The following is an 8083-nucleotide window of genomic DNA, read 5'->3' as shown; positions in this document are numbered from 1 at the left end:
GGAAGACCCTGATGGCAGAGAAGAGAGGGCTGCAGTGGTGGATGCGGGTGCCTCCTGCCTGCTCCGAGGCAGGGCTGCGGGGGTCCAGCTGCTCTGGAGAGCCTTCTTGGTGCACATGGGCGCCGTGCCAAAGCATGCAGCGTGGAGGAAATGTTTAATGAAGACGTGGGAACCTTGCTCTGTTTATTTATTCTCTCAAAAAGGTGGGCATAGGGTGTCCCTGGAAATTGCTTTGAAAGCAGACAGCAAGGTAGTGAGGTCCAGCCAAGGAATCAAAGGAAACTCCCTGGCCAAGGTGGCACAACGCAGACCTTCCGCCTTCGCTCCCTCCCACCCTCCTTCCCAGAAGGTCATCTGGGCTGGTCTACCTTTTACTATGGGGCAGGGGAGAGAGGTTGAGAGAGGTGTGGAAAGGTCACACAAGAGAGGGACTATTAAGAAATCATTAGTTAGGTGTGAGCTCATCATCCCTCACACTTGTAAAGGTGGGACTCCCCTGGGAGCACTTTAGTGCACAGATGGGTGTTTTACTGCTGGGTTAGAGAGAAAGTCTCACATCCAGCATTCTGTAGGACGATCCCAGATGAGACCTTGAATGGTGGAACAGTGGTCCTCAATATTTGACTGCGACTCTGATTCCTAAAAGATATTTGCAGTACTATACCTTTTTAAAGGTCCTGGTAGCCAATCGGGAGAGAGTTCAGGTACTGTGAGGTCACCTTTGAGAAACCTGTTTACTCAGGCACAAAGCTGTGAGTGAAGTTTGGTGGAAGAAGTTGAGTCATAGATATATCTCCTACAGGCTCATCAGGACCTAAACCTTCTTTGCCAGAAATCTAGAACTTTCTATAGGCATTACATATTTGGTGTAAGGTCTAACTTTAAATTTCTGAATGTTATAGGCCATACACTTGTCTTTGTACATTGTCTAGCAGACAACCAGCTCTGCTAACGGAATGATTTGAGGGGTTCTGAGCCCAAATAAAAATGGTGTTAGAAGGTCTCAATGTCATCCTCATTCTTCCAATTTCCTACTCTGTGAACCCTCCATTGTGGGTCTGAGACACGTACGTCAGTGGACCCCACAATATCCAATTCACCTCCGTCTTTTCAAGCTAAAGAAGAAAACGGCCATAGCTACCCATAGTGGTGGTGAGGATGAGGAGGGAAAGGATGAAGAGCAGAAGGAGGAAAGGGGGGTAGATTTTTTTTTAAACTAAGGCACCTCTCAACTTGGGAATGATCTGGGGAGCACTGTGCTCAGGCTCACCTCCTCTTGGAAACGACATTCTCAGCCTCACCCTGCTTCTCATATTCAGCTCATGAGGTAGGGGGTGGACTCATTTATATAGCCAGACATGGCCCTTGATCTCCCTACCCTGCACTCTCACAACGTGGAAATGCGATGGCATTTGTGAATAGATTGGCATTCATGTTACCGGCTACTCCACCTGCTTCCCCGAAGACAGACACCATATGGAGTATACATTGTACATGTCTCTGCAAATGCCCACGCTGCTAATTGGTACTCAGGGATGTGGCCATGGTGAAGAGGAGGATAATGATAATGATGATGGCAATGATGACGATGATGATGACCACACTGATTGCAAATAATGATTCCAGTTCTCAGCATAAAGAGATGCTTGGCACAGATGGAAAGGGTGGGTGAGTGAATATAGTGTAGGAATTCCCTGGGCTGCTTGCTTCACTCCAATCTGGTTCTTTCTTATTTCACAAGTGTAGTCATTTTATCGTGATTTATTTAAAAAGATAAATAAAAATGAAAACACATGCTCTTGGAGGTGAACAGAGGGCCCAGGGGGTAAAGGGTTTGCTGTGCGGATAGGAGGATGTGAATTTAGCTTCCCAACACTTACATAAAAAGCCGTACATAGTGGGTGTGCCTGTAACTCCATCACTGAGGATAAAAGAGAGATCAAGCCAGTCAGTCTAGCCAAAATGGTGATCTCCAGGGTCAGTGAGAGTATCTATCTCAATAAATAAGGGGGAACTCAACAGAGGTAGAACTCTGGCTTCCATGTGCACATACATACTTGCACACACACATACATACAACACACACACACACACACACACACACACACACACACACACACACACACACACACACAAATTATCATGTTAAAAAAACAAAAACATAATCTCAACTTTTAGGAATGTGGCCTGGACAGGAACAGCTCGACAGTGACCAAGGCCGACTGGTAATTTCTTTTCATCATAAGTAAAAAATTTTAAACTATGGTTTGTTTACCTACCTTGTGACCTTTTTCTTCCTCCCCTCTTTATTCTCTACCACTCTCCTCCCTCCTCTGTTTTCTCTCTCTCTCTCTCTCTCTCTCTCTCTCTCTCTCTCAAGGTAAATGGCCAGGGTAGAGAGGCAATGTTGGCAACTCAGGCCAAGTGCAGGTTCCAGTTAAAAGCACTTAAAAAGGTCTGCAAGCCAGAGATGGGTGTGTCACCAGTGATCTACCAAATGCAATCAAATAAACCAGCTACAAAACATACAGGAAAGTGGGTCATTGCAAGAAGAACTACTTGAGAAATGTCTTGAATCAATCCTTCCTTCCTTGCTTTCATTTCTTCCTTCCTTCTTTCCTTCCTTCCTTTCTTTCTTGTGTGTGTGGGGGGGGGCAGGGAGGGGGTTTTACACATGCCATAGCTCTGGTCTTGAGGATTGGTGGCAAGCATCTTGACTCACTGAGCCATCTCAAAGCCCTCATTACCCTTTTTTTAAAAAGCAATATAAAAATGAAAACTAAAATGAAACAAAACTGAGAGTGGGAAAATCATCCCAGTGCTACCCTGAGATGTGCGTGCCCTCCAGCACTCAGTGACTTAATCTTCAGAGTGTGTTTTCTCCTTGCAAAGTGGAGATAGCAGTACACCATACCCCACTGGGTTGTTTTAGGATTAAATGAGATGGCACATATAAATTATCTAACACAATGCCAGGCACATGGCAGGTGTTTGATAGCGATTAATAATATCCTGGTTGTCCTGACCTGTTGGCACCACAGGGTTGGAGCATGGAGATCAAATGATTGTGCTAGGGCTGATTTACACAGAGGGACCAAAACAAATATAAGATGTTTTGTGAGGTATTATTTGGCTCTGGGCTGAATCTGATACATTTTGGGAAATGTGGCAATAAGATAAAGATATATTATTAAGGACAACCTTTCTCTCCATATAGGCACCTGGTAGGGCTAATTGTTGCTGTAGAGTTTCTGAAACATGAGGCACACAAGTATCTGTCTAGCAGACATCCTCAGGAAAGATAGTGAGAAGATTAAACAGCTTAAAGTGATGTGATCGGTCTTAAAATATTTGGATTTGCAAGAAAAAAGGACATGAAAATCCAAGGGATAAACATAGAAATAGTATCACCATTGTTGCTACTAGCAGACACCCTCCCAGGACAGAACATTTTATTTTATTTATTTTTAAGTTCTTTTATTAAAGACTTTCATGTAGCCCAGGCTGAACCTGAATTTGTTATATTCAGCCAATAATGGTCTTGAGCTGGGCGGTGGTGGCGCACGCCTTTAATCCCAGCACTCGGGAGGCAGAGCCAGGCGGATCTCTGTGAGTTCGAGGCCAGCCTGGTCTACCAAGTGAGTTCCAGGAAAGGCGCAAAGCTACACAGAGAAACCCTGTCTCGAAAAAACCAAAATAATAATAATAATAATAATAATAATAATGGTCTTGAACCTCGGATCTTCTGTCTGCCTCTGGAGCACTGAGATTACAGATGTGCACCATCACACCTGGCTTATTGCTGGGGATGGAACCCAGGGCTTCCTTTATGCTAGGCCAGAAGTCTGTTCACTGCACCAAATCCCCACCTCTTCCATCCTGAGGTAGACTAGAATTTCTATCAGTGTCTTTCCCTTTTAGAACAACATAGGATGACAGATTCGTTTTTTTTACACAGCTCACTTGCGTTATTTGCTCCTTTTCTTTTTCTTTTTCTCTCTTTGGGTATTAGAGAAACCTGGGAACTCATCCTGTTGGGAAGTTTTAGTGGGGAGTTTTCAACAGGATGCAGAAGCATTAATTACTTTGTCAATATCCACACAATTTCATATTAAAAACACATTCATAACCAATATTTCTGAGCATATCTGAATGATAATGATCAAACCTACAAATGACAAATAAGTCAAATCCATTTGTCAGAATCCATAGGCTCCTTTGCAGGGAGCAACCAATATTTCTTTCTCTTAAAACAGGAGATCAGTGTCTTCTCCAGGCTGTTAGGACTCTTAACAAAAGAAAGAAAAAAAAATAGCATGCTACTGAGTCTGGATCTCTGCACTGGAGTGCAAATACCTCCTGGACATCTAATGCCCATCTCCAAATTTTCAGGATTTATTGACAAAGATGTTGGATGGATGGAGCAGGTTAGAGCACCTTGCTAAATAAAATACAGAATACATCTATCATTCCCCCTCAATCTACTAGAATCTTGTTCCTCTTTCATGGAAGGAAATGAATCAGCTTGACAGGACTTGCCCTGTCTGTCAAGCAATCTAAGTTCCCAACACTGTATTCACTACGGATTATTCTAGAAATGATGATTTAGTGGTATCTTTTTTTCCCAGGTAACATTGCAGATTTAGGACATTACAAACCTCCCTTTTTCTTTTAAAAATAGAGGTGTGAATCCTGCTCTCTTTGTCTTTCCAAATGTCTTTAAAATGAAGTGCCTTTCCCATGGCTTTAACAGATTCTCTCATAATCAATGTTGCCCTGCAAAAACCTACTTGAAAACAAGTAAACAAAACAGATAACAAACAAACAAAGAAAAACCTGAGTGCTTTTAGTGTTGAGTTGAATCTGCAAAAACTAGGAGGAAGCAAATGGCCTAGGCACCTGACCTCCATCCTGACAAGCCCATTTCCAGAGATTGTCCTGTGCTTAGCATCTCTGAAGAGGTTTCGGAAATGAGTGGGTTCAAGGCCAGAGACAGGTACAGTGACTTTTCAGATTGTGTCAGTTTTGTGGATGTCATGGTCAACACCATCGTTTCCCAGAAACATTGCAAACCGAATAGGAAGCAGATGAGAAAAAGATATGAACAACCTCAGCACTTTCCAGTTCTTATCACAAGTTATAGTGGCCCTGGGGGCTACAAACTTCCTGAAATCTCTGGGCTTAATAAAAATTCAACATTCCCAGAATACACACGGCGTGGACACAGCTTCAGAATCATAAAAGCTAAAACTCAGTGAAGACTGCAATTCGAGCCCAAAGGTGGTGCCATCAAAATTAATTTTCGGGTATCTTGGGCTCTTCTGGTTATCGTTAGGGTTTGGGGACTTTCACTTGAAGGGAGACAGATACTTGGTTAGGGGCTCTGGAATAAGTAAGCATGGTAATATATGTCTGTAATTGACGCCATGCGTCAACTGGAAACTGAAACAGGATGATTGGGAGGTTGAGGCCAGTCTGGACTACGTAGTACGTTTTAAGCTAGGCTGGCCTATGTGGTGAACCCCTATCTTAAAAAAAAAAAAAGGAGGAGAGGGAGAAAAAAATAAAGAGGTGGGAGGTAAATTAGTCTGTAAAGTGTGTGCTTGGTGGCATGTATTTGCAATCCCAGCACGAGGGGTTCAAGTAGGTGGATCCCTGGGGATTCCTAGCTAGCCTTCTCTACTTGGCAAGGTCTAGGGCAGTAAGAGACTGTCACACACTTCTTTAAACTTCTGGTGCTCCTGCTTCCCACTCACTAGTGCTGGGATTTCAGGGTGTTACCATGCTTGGTTTATACAGTGCCAGGGCTCTGTGCATACTAGGTAAACATTCCAGCAACTGAGCGACACACCTGACCCCTCTCCTGTCTGTCTGTATTTCTGCTTTGGCATGTGTCTTAGTTGGGCTTATTGTGATTGGGATGAAGCACACGACCAAAAGCAACTTGGGGAGGAAAGGGTTTATTTCACTCACAGTTCCACATAACACATAAAAGCAGTTAGGATAGGAACTTAAACAAGGCAGGAACCTGGAGCCAGCAGCTGATGCACATGTGGATCACAGAGGTGCTGCTTACTGGCTTGCTTCTCATAGTTTACCCAGCCTGCTTTCTTATAGAACCCAGGACTACTAGCCACCCACAATAGGCTGGGCCCTCCTACTTCCATCAGTAGTTAAGAAAATGCTCTACAGCCTGATCTCTGGAGGCATTTTCTCAATTGAGGCACCTTGCTCTCAGAGGACTATAGCCTGTGTGAAGGTGATATAAGGCTAGCCAGCACTGAACACGTGCTCTGTTCTTTTTTTTTTTTTTTTTAAGCATTTATTTATTTATTATGTACACAGAAGAGGTCACCAGATCTCATTACAGATGGTTGTGAGCCACCATATGGGTGCTGGGAATTGAACTCAGGACCTCTGGAAGAGCAGTCGGTGCTCTTAACCTCTGAGCCATCTCTCCAGCCCCCGTTCTGTTCTTTCTTACTAAACCATAGACTGAGGGTGTTGCTCAGCGGCATCTGCCTTGCTTGCACTAAGCCCCGGGTTTGACCTCAACAGCACAAACAACAATTGCTTTGATTCTCCCACCTACTCAGTGTGCTAGCCTTTTATTCATTACCCAACTCTAAAAGACATTTTTTTTTAATTATTGTTAAATTTTTGGTGCTGTCAGATTCTTGTACATGTTGGTTATATGTTCTCCAACTGGGCTACATCTCCAGTCTAATGTTAAGCATGTTCTCCAGCCATCTTGAAGCCCTCCAGTGTGGGTGACAGTTCTGACCATTTAAGAAGGATGGCTACTATTTCGAGCCTAAATTGATTCTCTTGGTCATCTTGTGAGGCCACCCAGAACAAGTTTAATTTCCTGACTCAGATGACTTTTCTCCTATCTTGCCTTCCTTTCTCTGATATTTCTGAGTGAGTAACTGTTACTTCCTTCAACTGTGGGTCACGTGATCAGGCTCTGGGGTCCTTTGCCTTCTTGTTTCCTCTTTGACTTTCAGAGAGTTCAAAGATAAAGTATAAATCCTGAGCTGGGTATGATGGCGAGTGCCTTTAATCCCAGCACTTGGGAGGCAGAGACAGGCAGATCCATGAGTTTGAGGCCAGCCTGATCTACAGTGTGAGTTCCAGGACAGCCAAGACTACACAGAGAAACCCTGTCTCAAAGAACAAAGAAATGAACAAAGATTGAGCATGAATCTTGAGGTTCTCCATGACTACCTTGGGAGAGCTGGATTCTCACATCTTCTGCTGTCCTCCTTACACCCTGTTCAATGCAACTGTGCTCCGCACCCCCATTTTACTAACCTAACCCTCTCAGGGAGCTGCTTATAAGGTGTAAGTTAGGGAGCTTCTTCCACGCAGTGACCTAAGAAACTTTAGTTTGGGCCTATTTGTAGAGAGGTCTCTCACCAGGAAATGACACTGAAGACACTTTGAACTTGGACTTGCAGCCTCCAGAACTAGAAAGAAATATCTGCTGCTCAAGCCACACCACCTCTGATATTTGCAGCAGTTTGTGCTGAGTTATTTAAATACATCCAGAGTCTTCAGCCTTACTTCATTCATACTTGTTGAATCTGAAGCTCTGGAGAAGCACTGTAAATCTACAGATTAGGAAAATACAACAATGGATTCTTTTTTTTTTCAATTATCTATTTATTTAGAGACAGGGTCTCACTATGTAACTCTAGCTGTCCTGGAACTCACCATGTAGAATAGACTGACCTCTTACAGAGATCCTCCTGCCTCTGCCTCCTGAGTGCTGGGATGATGCTACCATGCCCTTCTTGACTCTTTTATTTTCATGGTTCTATGTGTATGGTGTGTGTGTGTGTGTGTGTGTGTGTGTGTGTGTGTGTGTGTGCATGTGGAGGCCAGAGGTCAATGTGAGGTATCCTTTTTAATTATTCTCCACCGTATTTTTTGAGGCCAGGTCTCTCTGAACATGGAACTCACCAATTCCAATAGGCTCAACTGGCTGCAGCCACCCACCCCCGGGATCCTCTTCTTGTTGACTCCCCAATGCTGTGATCACAGATATGTGACACTGGACCTGACTGTTTATATAGGTGCT

This window comes from Peromyscus maniculatus, chromosome 5 (assembly GCF_049852395.1).
Source record: "Peromyscus maniculatus bairdii isolate BWxNUB_F1_BW_parent chromosome 5, HU_Pman_BW_mat_3.1, whole genome shotgun sequence".
NCBI lineage: Eukaryota > Metazoa > Chordata > Mammalia > Rodentia > Cricetidae > Peromyscus > Peromyscus maniculatus.
This window is presented reverse-complemented; position numbering follows the sequence as displayed.